Source organism: Ixodes scapularis, unplaced genomic scaffold (genome assembly GCF_016920785.2).
Source record: "Ixodes scapularis isolate PalLabHiFi unplaced genomic scaffold, ASM1692078v2 PGA_scaffold2__306_contigs__length_199485367, whole genome shotgun sequence".
NCBI lineage: Eukaryota > Metazoa > Arthropoda > Arachnida > Ixodida > Ixodidae > Ixodes > Ixodes scapularis.
The window spans coordinates 166,818,846-166,835,931 of NW_024609857.1; the positions used below are offsets into that span (position 1 = coordinate 166,818,846).

A 17,086-nucleotide genomic window follows, 5' to 3' on the forward strand; every position below is an offset into this window, starting at 1 on the left:
GGTGTCCACACCCATACCCTGTCTCCGGGCTGGAACTCCACGTCGCGGCGGCGAAGGTTGTACCGGCCAGCGTCCACACGTTGCTGGTCCTTTATTCGAAGACGGGCTAGCTGGCGTACTTCTTCTGCTCGTTGGGTAACCAGCTGGGCGTCGTCAGTGCCGTCATCCGTCGGGTCGTGGGGCAGCATGGCGTCGAGCATCGTCGTCACCTTTCTGCCGTGCACCAGCTGAAAGGGTGTAATGCCGGTAGTTTCTTGAATCGCCGTGTTGTACGCAAACGTGACGTAGGGCAGCACTTCATCCCACGTCTTGTGTTCCACGTCAACGTACATAGAAATCATGTCGGCGATGGTCTTGTTTAGTCGCTCCGTCAACCCGTTGGTCTGCGGGTGGTATGCCGTGGTCCGGCGGTGGTCGGTGTGGCTCAGGCGGAGTATCTCTTGTGTCAGTTGCGCCATGAACGAGGATCCTCGATCCGTAATCAGGACTTGGGGAGCGCCGTGTCGGAGGACGATAGACTCCACGAAGAATTTGGCTACTTCCACGGCGGTCCCCGACGGGAGTGCTTTTGTCTCGGCGTACCTGGTGAGATAATCAGTTGCCACGATTATCCACCGGTTTCCCTGCGCCGACGGTGGGAAAGGTCCGAGAAGATCCATTCCAACCTGCTGGAATGGTGTAGTCGGGGGCGCGATCGGTTGCAAGAGACCTGCCGGCTTCGTCGGTGGTTTCTTACGTCGTTGGCATTCGTGGCACGAACGGACGTAGAGGTGGACAGTCTTCGGAAGCTTGGGCCAGTAGTATTTTTCTCGGATCCGTGCAAGAGTCCTACTGTAGCCAAGGTGACCAGATGTTGGGTCGTCGTGGCAGGCTTGGAAGATCTCTTCTCGAAGACTAGCAGGAATCACTAGCAGCCACGTCGAGTTGTTGTCCCCGAAGTTTTCTTTATAGAGGATACCTCTCCGGACGGCGAATCGTGGCAGGTCACGTGAGAAGGCTCGGAGAATCGTACCCCCTCGTCCCTCCAAGTGGTCGATCAATGCACGCAGCTCAGGATCGTCCCGCTGGAGCGCTGCCATGCCGTGAATGCTCACCGCGCCAAGAAAGTGGTCGTCGTCGTCGTCGTCTTTGGCACATCCGGCAGCTGACTCGACAGGGGCTCTGGACAGGCAGTCGGCGTCGCTGTGTTTTCGGCCTGACTTGTAGACCACGGTTACGTCGTACTCTTGCAGTCGTAGGCTCCATCGAGCGAGGCGTCCCGATGGGTCCTTCAGGCTCGCTAACCAACACAGCGAATGGTGGTCGGTGACCACCCGAAACGGAGTCCCGTACAGGTATGGGCGGAATTTCGTGATAGCCCAGACGACGGCCAGACATTCCTTCTCGGTCGTCGAGTAATTGCGTTCCGCGTTCGACAGCGTCCGGCTAGCGTATGCGATCACGCGCTCCGCACCTTCTTGTCGTTGGACCAGTACCACTCCGAGTCCTGTATTACTGGCGTCCGTGTGGACCTCCGTTTCGGCTGATTGGTCGAAGTGGCCGAGAATCGGTGGTGACTGGAGCCGTCGCTTTAGTTCGTCGAATGCCTGTTGTTGTTCTTCACCCCAGTCGAAGTTCACGGTGTCCTTCGTAAGGTGCGTTAGCGGCGCAGAAAGCTTGGCGAAATCCTGAACGAATCGCCGGTAGTATGCGCAAAGCCCAAGGAATCTTCGGACGGCAGTTTTGTCGGTGGGCGGTGGAAAGGCCACTACGGCGCGAGTCTTCTCAGGGTCAGGACTTACACCTTCGTTGCTCACCACGTGGCCCAGGAACTTCAGTTCGCCGTAGGCAAACCGGCACTTCGTCGGCTTGAGGGTGAGTCCTGCGGTCCTGATTGCCTCTAAAACGGCCCGAAGGCGTCGCAAATGCTCGTCGAAGTTGGCCGAGAATACCACGACGTCATCGAGGTAAACGAGACAGCTCTGCCACTTGAGGCCTGCCAGGACGGTGTCCATGACACGTTGGAACGTTGCCGGCGCCGTGCACAGTCCGAAGGGCATCACCTTGAACTCAAACAGTCCGTCGGGCGTGACGAAGGCAGTCTTCTCTCGGTCCCGTTCGTCGACTTCGATCTGCCAGTAGCCACTCTTAAGGTCCATCGACGAAAAGTATCGGGAGTGGCGCAGCCGGTCCAGCGTGTCGTCGATGCGGGGGAGCGGATACACATCTTTCTTCGTGACCGCGTTGAGCCGCCGGTAGTCAACGCAGAATCGAAGCGTTCCGTCTTTCTTCTTTACCAGCACAACTGGAGAGGCCCACGGGCTGCTCGAAGGCTGAATGATGTCGTCGTTGAGCATCTCCTGTACTTGTTCATGAATGGCCTCTCGTTCCTTTGGGGAGACCCGGTACGGCGGCCGATGCACAGGGAGCGCGTCCTCGTTGGTAATGATGCGGTGTTTCGCAACTGTTGTCTGGCGCACCCTCGACGTCGTCGCAAAGCAGTCGCCGAACTCGGCGAGGAGGTCTCCGAGCTGTCGTCGTTCCGTGGCGCTGAGCTTGGGGTTAACGTCGAGCTGTGGCGGCGCAGTACTGGACGGCTGACATGGCGAGGGCTCGTCGGAGATCGCGGCGATTTCGGCGTCGGCCCGGAGTTCCTCGACGTGTCCTATAGTGGCACCTTTCGTGAGATGCTGCGCCTCCGGTCGAAAGTTCGTCGCGAGGACCACACAACGTCCATCCTGCAGCTCTGCTACGCCCCTTGCGACGCCTATTCCTCTTCCGAGAAGCAGTTGGACGTTGCCTTCCAAAAGGACTTTCCCGCTGGCAACTGCGTCGGTAACGACGGGCACAAGAACACTCGACCGTGGCGGCAGGTTCACGTGGTCCGCAATGACTCGGACGGCGCCTGGCGACGTTTTGGATTCCTCCGGAGGTAGCACGGGCTTTCGCAGCGTCAACCTGTTTGCTCCAAGGTCGATCACGGCACCGTACTCACAAAGGAAGTCCATGCCAAGAATGACGTCTCTCGAACAGTCTTTGAGGACGACGAATTTGACGGGGCAAGACTCTCCGTAGATGTCCACGCGCGCAGTACACCTTCCCACTGGTGTGATGAGATGTCCGCCGGCGGTTCGTATTTTCGGGCCATCCCACGGCGTCATCACTTTCCGAAGGCGGCGAGAGAGCTTCCCACTTAAAACGGAATAGTCTGCTCCGGTGTCGACGAGTGCCTTCGCGGCGTGGCCGTCGATGGTAACGTCGAGGTTATTCGACACCGTCACAGAAGCGTCGCTCCTATCCGTTTCGTCGCTAGTGTGGGAGCCCTCCGACGTTAGTGGAGGATATTGGCGTCGTTCGTCACCGGCAATACCACCTCCCGGTATTGCCGCACTCAGTTTTCCCGGCGAGGCAAGGGGGACAGGCTTTCTCGGCGGGACCGGCGGAAGGGCGATGGCGAGCGTCGGGGAGATGGTGAACGGAATCCTCGGCGGCGAGACGACTCAGGAGATGAAGAGCGGCGGAGGTAGTCTTCGATGTCCCGAGGTCGCTCTCCAAGACGTGGTCGAGGGTCGTTGGGCGCAAACCCTCGTAAGCCCAGCTGTCGGTAGGGGCATCGTCGGTAGATGTGGTCTGCTTCACCACAGTGGTAGCACAGGGGGCGTTGATCAGCCGTCCGCCACACGTCAGTCTTCCTGGGCGCCGGTTGTTCTCGCCGGACGCACTGAGGTCGGTCGTCGAGACGTCGGAGGTACGGCGGTGCTGGTGTGTCTCGTCGTTGCGGCGCAGGAGGTTGACGGGCAGGAACTGGCGGTCGTCGAGCCATGGCGGCGTAGCTCACCGTTGGTTGTTCCGGTGGTGGCAGGTCGACGGGAGCCTCCTGCTGGAAAACTCGCTGCACCTCCTCCCGCACTACTTCCGCCATAGAAAGCGAGGCAGGGCGATCGGCAGTGGGCAGAACCTTCCTGATTTCTTCTCGAACGACGTCGCGGATTATCTGCCGCAGGTGTTCGATGCCGATACTATTGACATCGGAGCGAGGTGGTGAGACAGCCGGAACCGTTGACACACCGGTGCGTCGTTGATAGTGCACAGCTCTGGCCAACAGCGCTCGCTCGATGTTGGTTGCCTCGGCCACGAAGCCATCTACCGTCGTCGGGGGGCTGCGGACAAGGCCACCGAAGATTTCACTCTTGACGCCCCTCATGAGGAAGCGCAACTTCTTCTCCTCGGTGGCTTGAGGGTCGGCGCGTGTACAGAGTCGTAGCACGTCTTCAACGTAGCTTGTCACGCTTTCGTCGGGGGCTTGTGTCCGCGTCTGGAGCAGGTCCTCCGCATTCTGTCGCCGGTGTTGGTTCGAGAATGTTCGCCTCAACTCGGCAGCGCAGATATCCCACGATGTAAGCGAAGCCTCGTGGTTTTCGAACCAGTGCCTCGCGGTGCCTTCCAGCGAGAAGTAGAGGTTCTGGAGGCGCTGCTCGGCGTTCCATCCGTTGTGGCGGGCGACGCGCTCATAGTGAAGGATCCAGTCCTCGACGTCTTCATAAATTTCGCCATGGAAAGTTGTCGGCGATCGGGGGGCGACGGGCAGGACAACGACGGGCGGAGCGGTCATCGTCGCGGTCTTCTTCTTTGATTTCCGCGGCGGGGGTCCGAGTTCAGGAGCTTGCCCTTGAAGACGGCGGCTGGCACGATGCTCTGAGTCTTCAACGGAAGGTCGTCGGGAAATGGGGCTTGTTGACCGAGTTCTTCTAGGGGTACGCTGCACGGGTTTTGTACCCCTAGAAGAACTCGGTCAATGCCACCCGCAGAGCCGAGAAGGCAACGCTCGGTCACGGTCTTCTAGAAGATTCCCGGTCATTCTCGCAGCAGACGTAACTTTCCTTCTGCTTTGTTATTCTCGAAAGTGCCAGTTCAGTCTCGCCCCAGCGCTCGATTCTGCTGACACGCCGACTTCGACGCCCGCGACGCTCTGCTTTCTTCTGTTTCCTTCTTTATTTTTGGCACAAGTTCGCCACATTAAACGTTTATTTATTTCTGTTTATTTCTTGTTTATTGGTCACGACTCACCACCCGTGACAATATAATTAATATAATAGTGTCTTGAAAGGTTTGAGCGCACCAAAAGCTATAAAAGCGAGCTCGATGCTTTGGATGGTGCGCTTGTTCACTAGAAGTATAGTTCGGGGCAGTATGCTCGTACTTGTATGTTCCAGCTTCGCTCGCAGGATAAAACCAAATGCTTTACTGGTAATGTATTTAGTGAAACAAAGCTTACCTCCTGTATATGTGCAGTGCCCTCAGTTTTCGCGTGATTAAATGCTTGTTTATCCTCATTGTTTTCGTTTCCCACTGCGATTCGGTTCGTGCTCTCCTGTGTGGTACATGCACTGGAGACCAAGGTAATTCAGGAGCATTCTATTTCGCAAATTGTAAAAAAGAAAAAGAAAAAAAAAAAACCTATGCAAGTTGCCATGTGTGCCACAATCAATACAAAATGTTCTAAGCTTCACATCTGACCGCATGCCTGAGTAAACAATGTTGTTTGTCAATAACAACTGCGATTGTAGGAAATCACGTTAAAAAAAAAATCTCGTTCTAAGCACGCGACCGTTGGCATGCAGTGAATACTCATCATCGGCGCCGAGATGATTGGTATCTGTCAGCAGGTGGAGATTGTCTATCAGCCCACAGTTAGAATGTTTCCTCTTTTTTTTCTTGTAAGCAATCAGGAGACAACTTACACTAAATCTGAGGGTAATAAAGTACTATGAGCATTCAAACATATTGGCCTGAGCAGTATATGTGTACATGCTTTAGCTTTTGATGCACCCTTAACTATTGATACGCTCACCGCTAGTGTAAAATGTAGAGCTGTTCCATTCTTAATCAGCGTGCCATGGGCGTGCTTACACTATATTTTATAAAACGTCAAACTCTACCCGTATGCATCTTTTTCATTTTCGCACACCACTACTTGCGCGCATAAATCACCAAATTAAGACTGGGACAGGGTGTCGCAAAAAAATTTACATGCTTTTTTTTACCGCAAAAATATACTACGCAACGCCAAACACTCATTATCCGGCCAAAGGTAGCACTAGGTCACAACCAGATGCCAAGGTTTCATCCCGAACGGACACCTTATTCAAAAGTTATAAGTAATTTTCTGAAAATCTCCATAGGAAAATGGAGCCCATTTTTGCCGGTTTTCGATTTCTGGTGCGATAGAGTTCCATGTATTCGAAAACTCCGTCGGCGACCATTTTCCCATTGAACTTTTCAGAAAATCACTCATAACTTTTGAATAAGCTATCGGATCGGTCTGATACTTTGACATCTGGTTGTGACCCCTAGCACTACAGTGGGCGGAGAATGAACGTTCGGCGATACCTAGTTTATTCTTGCGGTAAAAAAAAAACAAAAAAACCCTGTAAATTTTTGTTTGTTTAGTGTACATTGCTTAAACTATGTGCAAAAGCTCTCCACAGACCCAGAATCTTTGCCTGGTCAGTCGTTGCATTTATCACTGAATTCGTATTAAAATTAATTTGTGTCATTTATTGCTGCGAGTTAATTTTTAAAGTCGGCATTTTTTATTATGACTCCCTCGCCAGTCCTGCTTTGGGTTTACCAAACTCAACATCTAAACCTGAGTGTATTTTTTTGTGTTTGCCCATCTCGTGGTTTTGGTCAAAATAAACACCCAGCCACCTAAATAAGACACATAACCCCCCCCCCCCCCAAAAAAAAAAAAAAACATTTCTTTATTTTTTAGGTAGTTAATTTTTCCATCTAGAAGTTTGGAAACTCAAGTCTATCCCGTCATCACGTTTTCCTGGAAATCCACAAAGAGCCAAACACATGCACGACAAAAGGGCCGGTTCGTCATGTTGCCGCCCGCAGAGCCAAAAAAGCAACGCTCGGTCACGGGCTTGTAGAAGATTCGTGTTCATTCTTGCACCAGACGTAACTTTCGCCCTGCTTTCTTGTTTTTGAAAGTGCCAGTTCATTCTCGCCCCGAGCGCGCGACGCTCGAACCTTTTTTGCCGAACTTTCGAGATGGTGACGCACTGTAAAATGATAAGCAGCTGCCAGCGATCTTGCCGGGTCAGTCTCGCTCTCGCTCTCTGTTAGGCTGCCGAATCGCCGCCTGCTTTTCTGCTGCCTCGATGCTTTCTTCACTTTTTAGGGGCGAACCTCCTTAAGGGGTATTCACACGCACGCGCATCCCACGACGAAAACGTCAGGCTTTGCGATGTGCAAAAGCCTCGCGTTTTCATCTCGTGATGCGCGCGTACCGCGGAGAAATCCCCGGGATTTCTCCCTCGTGTGAATACCCCTTTAGGGGATAGCCATGTCCGTATGTCTGTCTGCCGTCGGGTCACGAGCACGTGAGCGCGTGCTCCCGTGCTCGTGTAGGGCAAAAAAAAAACCGCATCTCCATGTGGTGAATGATGTTGATTGGGGCGAAGCTCTGGTGGTGCTTCTCTGCGTAGACGGTGAGCCGCAGCATGCCGAGCCTTTCGTTCGTTTTCGTCCACGTCAGAAAGAGAATGTGTGGTATGGAACGTGGTTATATACGCATTTGAGCATTTGACCGCAGCGTGACATGGATGAAAACGAACGAAAGGCTCGGCATGCTGCGGCTTAGCGTCTACGCAGACAAGCACCACCAGAGCTTCACCCCAATCAACATCATTGACCACGTGGAGATGCGGTTGTTTTTTTTTGTTTGGCACAAGTTCGCCGATTAAACCTTTATTTTTCAGTTCACTGTTCGTTCACTCGTCACCTTCATTCATGTCAATATAAATCTAACCACCTTGAAATATGTGTAACTGACCTTAGAAATCTCCGATAACGGTGCACAGGCAATTTTATATATTTTAACGCTTCGGTGGTTTTGTTGTTCGTGTATCTCGCCATTTGGCTCAGAACTATTTTCGCGTTTTGTTCTGCCAACATTTGCTGGAGACGTGAGCTCGGAGCGTAGGCAACTGGCCTTCTTGCACGAGAACTGGCGCAGCCGTGCGCGTTCTGAAGAAAGCTCGTGCAGAGAAAAACAAGCAAGGGACCAGGGATGAACAATTCTGGATATAGAAAAATATCCCACTGTATTGAAGCGCCACCACACACGATTTCTCACCTTGATGTACAGGCCTGGATGGATGGATGGATGGATGGATGAATACGGCTGAGCCCTTTGGATCGGGCGGTAGCTTACGCCACCTGGTGGGATCGCCTGGAAGGCGATCCCACCGCCATCTGTTGGTTCAAAATCACACTAACCAAGGGTGGGGTTGCACCTTAACACAGAACCTCCCTTAGCATAGGGGCCTTTATGCGCCGTGTGATCACAATCTCCAGCTCCCTTTACAATAGGTACCTGTGCCAAACGTACATTTAGGCTGCCGCGTGGATGGGGTATAACACCCTGAAATTATGAAGTTTTTAGGTTCTCGTAGCCTTAAAGGCCGACGACCAGACTCGAGATTCTGCAAACAGAAGATCCTCCTCACCATGTGGGAGGAGGAAACGGGCAACGGTGGACAGAGTAGGAGGGGGGGAAAGGAGGAAACGGAAGAAAAGTGGAAAGCCCAAACTGGTCGTCGGTCTGCAACGAAGTTTAACTTTGCGGGTGCTTGACGGCGGATTCTTGTTGTCGGAAGCGTGTCTACTGTTGTATGGATTTAGCCTGTCAAGCCACGTCTGGTCAAATCCTCGCAACGTCGCGTTCGGTTTTCTTTATCTTTGCTCGTTTTGGTGGGGCCGAATAGACTCAGCTGTTCTTCAAATTTTCTCTTGTATTGTTTGTTTTTTTTTTTTATTATTATTCCTAGTATTATGGTTTTAGGTTATGACGACTTTCTACGGCCTGCAATAAAGCAGCACAGCACTTTGGAGCCGACGTCATGCGACAAAGCCCCTATAACGATGACAAACTAGCTCAATTTGAGTGAATGTTTGTCGTCGCTTTTCTCAATCAGAGTTTATACGCTACTCATTATTTTTTCATGACAAGTTAGTTCAAGTTACTGCAAAAATATAAGACAAGAGTAAAAAAATTAAATATAGAGTTTTCTAAACATTGTCGTGCAACTTTGCTACTTTTAGAGAAAGGACTTAAATCTCGTCTCTCGGGAAGATGAAATGCTCCCGCCGTGATGCGGCTTCCTCGTAAACAACCCCACCAAAAAGGCGCTTCGCAGAAAAAAAAAAGGGGAAAGAAAGAAGCGTCCGCTCTCGACACTGAGCTCGCTCATATATCTCGTTCTAGGAGTAGATGGCGTCGCTAACGCGTCTTTGTTTGCTCGCGTACTCGAGGAAATAACAAACACCACCTACAACGATCAAAACCGGTGCACTCTCATTTTGACGTCATCACGGGGAGATGGAGCAAAGACACGAGTTGGACACGAGTGATGCGCGAGCGTTTAGGTCCAATGAAAGCCTCGAAAGACGCTCGGCATCGGGTTCAGCTGCTGAGTTTGCGGCATCCATATAGGGGCCTCGATTATCCTAGGCTGTGTTAAAGGAACCAGCATCTTCTCTAGCCAGTTGGAACACGTTCTTTCTTTAAATCAACCGGTACACGGCGTGTCAAACAAACGCTGTATTGTACACAGTAATATTCATCGAGGCAAGATATGTTTGCGATGTGCAAAACTCATTAATTTACACTAACAAATGAGCTTACTTTCTAAACATTAAATTGAGCCGTAACAGTTCACTGCAGAAGTTTTAGACCCTGTCAAGAAACACCTGGTCGTGTTGTTTACATCGAGGTGACTTTTGTGCATCTAATGTTTTCAAGCCCAACAAAATATCGTGCGAGATCTAGAAAAAAAAGCTGGTGACTACCCACGAGCGAACTGTGATGTTAATGTCCATAGTAACATGGGGCTTTTAAAACCTCGGGCGTGTTAATTAAAGAGATACTACAACGAAATTTCGGAGCTTATTTTTCGTTTTATACGTGTTCGAAGGAGCAGTATTCAATTTGACACACCAAGATCTTGTTAAAAAAGACACGGAAAAAATTGTTAAGACAAATTAAACAATCAGCAAAGAGCACCTGGTGGATGTTGCTAAAGCCTCGTTTGTAATGCCCGTCTAGGAACCTTGACAAGTACTGATGATTTTAAGTACGAAACGAGCGTGTTGGTAACAGTAATTAAACATGATGAAGATACATAGAAAGGGGGGACGGGGGATGTATCTTCCTCATGTTTAATTCTTGATGATAACTGTCTCGCCTAGAACTATACATGCTTTGAACCTGACGTCATCCCGACAGCTTTACGGCCAGCACAAGCAAAGCGAAGAGGAGAGGGAGGAACTCCGCGCTCAACGGGACTCTTGTCTGTCCCATACGTCGCTATTTTCCCTCTAGAAGACTATAGAAGATTAAACCGTCACTCAAAATTCGCACAAAAGCAGCTTCGCAGTTAGTTGCGGTGGCCCGCTCGCTGGCGTGCTTCGATCGCTTCGGTGTCTGGAACGGCTAGGGCATCTTGCCGACAACAACCTCACCGCAGGTTTGCTCATCCCGAGACAAACTATGTCATGATTGCGCCGGATGTGACATGCTCTACGCTGGCTGCTCTCCGAGTGCCTGCCAGAGTTGGCCGTTTATAACGAAAAATACAGCCATGAGGCTGGAAATAAAAACGTGCGATTGTCGTTTACGAATATTCTAGGTCATATTCAACGTGTTTCTGAGCACGATGGCTATATTAAGTATCCCATTAAAAGTCCGTAGATATTACGCAGATAAATGGTACCTGGACAGAAACCTCCAAAATGGATGTTTTTCAAAACACTCCAGAACATTTGTATTGGAAGGCTCAAATAAATAATTAAAAAAAAAAAAAACTTTTTGCTCAATATTCTGCAATATATTTTTCACTATAACAGCCCTTCGTTCTATTCCGAAATGATAACACTTGTCACAGCGAGGTACGTGGCATTCTCTGCGGATGTGGACTGTCTTTTTACATCGGAGGCAGAACGGCGCTCTTTTCGGGGACAAGAACGAGAACTTGCTGCTGAACAGACACAGCTGCTGCGGGAGGTCATTCTTGGGGATGACTTTCTTCAGGTCCATTCTTACCAGCCTTGTCGTCGTCTGAACACTCCGAAAGCCTTCCGCTCTCCATTTCCCTAGGGCTATTTCATTGGCTTTCCGTAGGGCTCGAGTGCCCATCGCACGTGTCGACGCTGATGTGAATTAGTATCTAGTGGAGCAGTATTCGGACGTCGCACTTGCCGGTTTCGATGAGCAGGCATCTTTTTTCTTTTACCACAAGTTCCTTAGCTCCGACAGGTTTCCGCCTCGCTATCAGAGAGTCGAGGGTGAAGAGCCAGACATGGTTCATCGGGTACGCGCCGGCTCCAATTAGGTCGTTTCCAACACCGTGGCGTTCCATTTCTCCTCGAAAATCGCCTATCTTGTACGGGCGTGCGGTGATGTCGCAATGAGCGAATACATAATTCAAAACTTCGATATCTCTAGGCAGAGATGACATAACCCAAAGGTAAGTATCCTGGAACATTTCAGCAGATGTACCATGGCCGGTGAAAGCCGTTGAAGACGCTCCACGGGAGCCCATTTTCTTTGCGACCGTTTCAAGCGGCATCACGCGCTCCTCTCCTGAGCGACGCCGCATTTTTTTTTCTTTATTGCTGAGCTACGCCACATAGTGCACAAGTCGATTTAAACTTAGGAGTTTCTTGTACCCGATTCCCACTGCACGCGCTCTTTGGGAAAATAAAAACATCCGATAACAAGATGCCGTTGTAGCACTGTCAACGAGTAGAGCTTGTGCTGAGAGACGCGCTTTCAAGCGCTCCGGAACAAAGAAGAAAAAAAAGCGTTTGGAACAGAGCAAAGAGAAGCAACTCCGTCTCTTGAGGGGCATTGAGGCACCCTAGAGGGGGGGAGCTTTGTGGCGCTGTCGATCGGCATGAGCGGAGAGCGCGTGTCGAACGCCGGCTTGCGCGCGCGAAATGGAATCCAGAGTATTAACCAAAGCCTTACGTTGTGTTTTTTCTGTTGTCCTCTAATATACTCTGTTTCACCTTAAGTTGTACCGCAGGAAAGGCTATAAGCGCGAGCTCATTGCTCTGGGGCAGATCTCGGCGGCACAAGCTCTCGTGCAGTAAGGGCGGTTGTCAACGCTATGAGCTCGCGCTTCCAGCCTTCGCTGCGGTACAACATAAGGTGAAACGAAGTATAGTCAAGCGTATATTTTGTTCCAAACGCTTTTGTTCACGCACCTCACGGCGCGTGAATTCGGCGCCAAGGCCCAACGACTTCGCCGTGACTTGTTGCAGCTATCGCCGTGACTGTACTTTGAATTCACACAGGACTGGTCAATATTTTCATCTATTTTTCAAAAAACCCACGCGCTTAAACGAGCAGGAACGTTCGGTAACTTTGTCGGACAGCGTCTAGGTTAAATCTCGACATGTTTTAACTTAGTAACTGTTGATTTCGTGTGCATAGTCTAACTACAAGGTCAGGCTCCTTTGCATTTTGCTTCAGGTCAGACGTTTCTTGGAATTCGCTGATGCGAAATAGCGTCGATGCACAGATTCAAATCTTACTGGTTCACGCAACAAGACACCAAAACCTTACTTGACACGAGACCAAAATGCAATGCCCCACCATTTCCTTACTGGACGCGTTGAACGCTAGACGCAAGCAACGGGGTCGCCTCTTTCGCTTCTGGGGGTAACATCGGTCAAACCCGCGCTCCGCGTTTTCTACTGCCCGTATTCCTGCAGACTGTTCCAGTAATCAACCACGTAGAAAAAATTGCCAATAACCTAGAACGTGACCATTTTGAAAGCAAAAATGAAAAGCCAAAATTTTGTTTTTTGTAACAATTTAGGGCCTTATAATCTCGAAGAAGCCAAAGTGTAGTGGCAAACTTCAGCTTCTTTGGTCAGAGTGTTTCTGTCTTGGCCTTAATTCACGTGACAAATGCCTAATTTAGGCTTCACTCCTAGTACTTCGGCCGTCACTCAGCATCTTTGGGCCTAAATGGCCAAACATGTGCCAGAGTAAAGCTTGAATTCTGGTTGCTCGGTTCTCATGGGGCAAACATAGGCTTAAATTGCCGAACAATGCCGAACAAAGCCATACAAACGTAGAAAAAGCACTCTGGAACTGGCCTTGGAACAAAACCGTATTAAGCCTCTGGTATTGCTAAGCGGATGTTAAGTTAGGCGTTTCTCTGGCGTGTTGCCCGTGAACTTATCTTGAATCAAATTCCGAGGTACTACATCAGCATCACTTTTTACAAATTGGGTGCTATTTCAAAAAATTACTTGTTTACGTAAAACTTACCTGAATGCAAGATCCTGAAACAATAAATTGTCGACATGTTTCTGGCTTCTTGAAACGTTCAACAACTGAAGTGCCACCAGCACAATTTACGTTTTATAACTGCGCGCACATATGGATAGAGCTTACAAAACCGGCGAGGGCGTTACTATTAAAACAAGTCATAATTTTCGATGACATAGGCAATCGCTGCTTTGAAATGACTGCCGCTAAACCCGCTTCTGTTCTTCATGTAGCTGCTGCTCCCAAACTTTTTCTTCGGTAAAGCGAATTCTGGTGACCCGGTGTCAGTTACAATCATCCTACAATCATCATGCAAGGCCATTCTTCTCTAGATCTGGTGGTTATCATCCCAAAAGCATTGACGTAATCAACGCTAGCGGAGTCGACTATAAAGGTAATGATGGAACAACGGCGGACCAGTGGACACACGAGCCGATGCACGAACATTTGGCTAAACACGCTTCTGTTCTTCATCCAGTGAGTGCTACTGCTGACAAACTTTTTCTTCAGCCAAGAGGATTCGGGTGACCCGTAGCAGTTCCAATCATCCTACGATCAGCATCCAACGCCATTTCGTATTTACACCTGGCGATCAACGTCCCAAGAACAGCGGCGTAATCAACGCCGGCAGTTCCAACTATAAAGGCAAGGATGGAACATAGACGGACCAGTAAACACGACAGTTTCGGCGCGAGCACGCGGCTAGACCCGCTTCTGTTTTTTATTCAGTGTGCGCTGCTGCGGCCCAACTTTGCCCTCAGTCAGTGGACCCTGCTGACGCAGTTCCGATCATCCTACCGTCATCATCCAACGCCATCCTGTATCTACTAGTGGTGCAAAAACTGTGCATATAACTATTGATACTATTGATAGTTAAGCCAACTTCAGCAACTGGAGCCGGAACGCAAGGTGCGTGAGAGTGTCACCACTCTTCTGGTAGATAATGAACACGTATAAATAGCGTTCCTTGCACAAGAGTAATAGGACAGGTTGACATTCTTGTTGACACCACCCACAGTGTTGTAATCCATAAGTATGAATGGCTTGGACGAAACTTCATCTCTCTGGTTGGTTTCATCAACCACTCCTGCAGAGTGCACCGGGCTAAGGAACGTTACAACCAACTTGTCTTTCGACTGAAGTGATAGGCATCACTGTGATTCTATTGAGATTGCTCTGTAGCAAGTATGTGACTCCCTTCCAATCCAGTCGGTATGTTCCGTACACATCTGTCTTGCGATCGATCAGTGGTTCAACCAGTTCAACAGCGCTGTAATTGTGCAGTGTTACACAGTATTCCAAATGAAGAAGAGGACTCATGAGAGACAGCACCACGCATGTGCCCATTGCCACATATGCATCACCAAGAAAAGTAGCATTCTAGTGTACATAAGAATGTTTCAGGTCTAACCTTTGGATGACTCACGTAAGACGAAATCTTTACGCCGAAACTGGCACGTTTCAGAGGCATGTACTGTTTCTATACCAACCTGTTATTGGAGCAAAGGAGGCGTTCATCCACGAGACATTTCACTTCGGCGTGTAGAAATTCTAGAACAGCTCAGTTATACTGGTGAGCACGAACCAAAGTTTACGAAGATTCGGGTTTGGATACCCATTCACTAGTGCCTCATTACCTGCGAAGCATAGCAACTTCATTATCAGCATGAAGCGATCTCTGCCCATCACGTTCCTAACTAAAGTTCTGTGGAGAACCTCTCGTGTCGAACAGTATAACTTAAAATCCGACTTTTGAATAACCCCTTGAAAGATTATCTGGGCGAAGAACTTTATCAGCTTTTTCCTTGTCTCCGTTTCCGGGTTTTCAGATGAGAAGCGTGGGGCGACCGAAGGACTTAGGTTGCATACCGATTGGTTTCGTCAATGATGAGTTCGATGAGCTCCTCATCAAAATACTCTCCAAATAATCCGCAACCTCAGCGAATTGTTCAACTTGACCTTTGGAACCCGGTAAAGCCACAAATGGAAAAGACAGGTGGCGCACAAGAAACATTACTCCCGTGGCTCTTCGTCCAAATATTTGTCAATCTCCGTATCGCTCTCGTCAGAGCTAAAATAATAAAGCGATGACTCCTTCGAATGGGATTCGGGTTTATAATCCCTATCAATAGAATAAATAATTAAAACCATGCGTTTCTGTAGCTTTTCTTTTTTACTTCTTTCGGGCCATTTGGAGAAAGGTCGCGGGGCCGCATGAACGAACTGAACACGGCTAAATACAGCCAAGTTCGCTAGTTCTGACTTGTTCCGTCGTCGATGGGTGGTTTTATGAAGCTTCGAGGTGCGGGCGAGCTGAACACCGGCTGAGGAATATTACACCAATAAAAAAAGGAACTAGAGAAGCTGTACTCTGCTTGAGAAAAATTGATGCGCAACTGGAGGATGAGCTGGGCTCGTTTTCCGCACGGAGAGGGTTTGAACGATGGAGCTCCGGGATTCCAAAGTTCCCGCCGAGTGCACGCCTCTTTTTCATTTCAGAGCGCTTTCTGTATAGGGCCGTTTCCATAAGGAAAGGTTGATTCGCACAGTTCCGTTTTCTAACATTAAGTTATGTTCCGGAGGCTTAAAGTCGATTCACGCAAGGACGTTTGTTTACGCTTTCTTAGGTTATGTGAAGTGTCAACGGGACATTCGCGTTTCGTATGTCGCGTGCAGAGCTACTTCTTGAACCGGTCGCCAAGCTTGATTTGAAGAACGGATGTCCCAGTTACTCGTGACGTAAGCGGCCGTAAGCGGTCGTAACGTAACGTAGAAAACGCCCTTGTGTAAACAGACCTTTCAGCTGGTACACACAGTAACGTTTCCTTACGTTCTCTCACGTTACGTATAAGAGAGCAAAAACATTCGTGGCTAGGGTGCCCCTTGAACAGGTAGCCACGCTTAATATGAAGCACTTGTGACTCGTACGTAAGGTATTGTAACGTAAATGATAAAAATGGCGCTGTGTGAACCGGCCTTTACGCCTGCATACGCCAGAACAAGCCACCGGTACATCTGTGTGTCATATGAAGCGTGGCTGCCAGTTCAAGAAGATAGCCTAGCGCGCGACCTTGGAGACTCGAATGTTTCGGTGACCTATCCGTAACATAAGAAATCGTGTGAAACAGCCTGGTGCCCCAGCGCAGCGCCGATCTTTCATATTCCTCGTTCTGCTCGGTTTCATTCCCGGGGTGATGTGCCCGATTTCCCGCGGCGGCCAGAAAAGGCGGCGCAGAGGTCGCATCTAGGGCTGATACAACACTAGAGCCCACGACACGAGAGCGCCAACAATAGAGCGCCACGACGTTAGCGTGCGCGACTCGAGAGCGCACAACCAGTCCAGCGCGAGTGGCCCGAACGGACCAACCACTTGTTCGGGCATCGCGTGTTTTATGTACAATTTGCAAGGATTTATGCCGCGGAATTCAGCAACGACGTTACGAAATGAGTCGACGAACTCTTTGCGTTTGACAAATCAAAAAACGTTACAAAAAGCTGACAGCCCCCTCCCCCCCTAAAAAAAGAAGAAAAGAATATTTGTAGGGTGCATTTCCGCAGAAAAAAAAAACATTGCAGATGACCTAGCTTTATTAGTTCTTTGATTCTGTATACACAGATTTGCAGGGTAGGCTTCCCTGTATCTGTCAAAAAACTGGAAAGATCTGCATCCGAAAAAGTTGCGCTTAGCTTTCCTTTGATGAGTTTTTTACAGATACTTTTTAGCGGTGAGCTTTCTTCATTACAGACATGAAC

General features: G+C 49.6%; 1 protein-coding gene across 1 annotated transcript in view; it reads right to left on the reverse strand.

The window, feature by feature from the left end:
• Positions 1-17,086, reverse strand: part of LOC8043220 (solute carrier family 41 member 1) — a 150,658-nt gene that overhangs the window by 44,964 nt on the left and 88,608 nt on the right. The gene's annotated exons all lie outside the window — the stretch shown is intronic.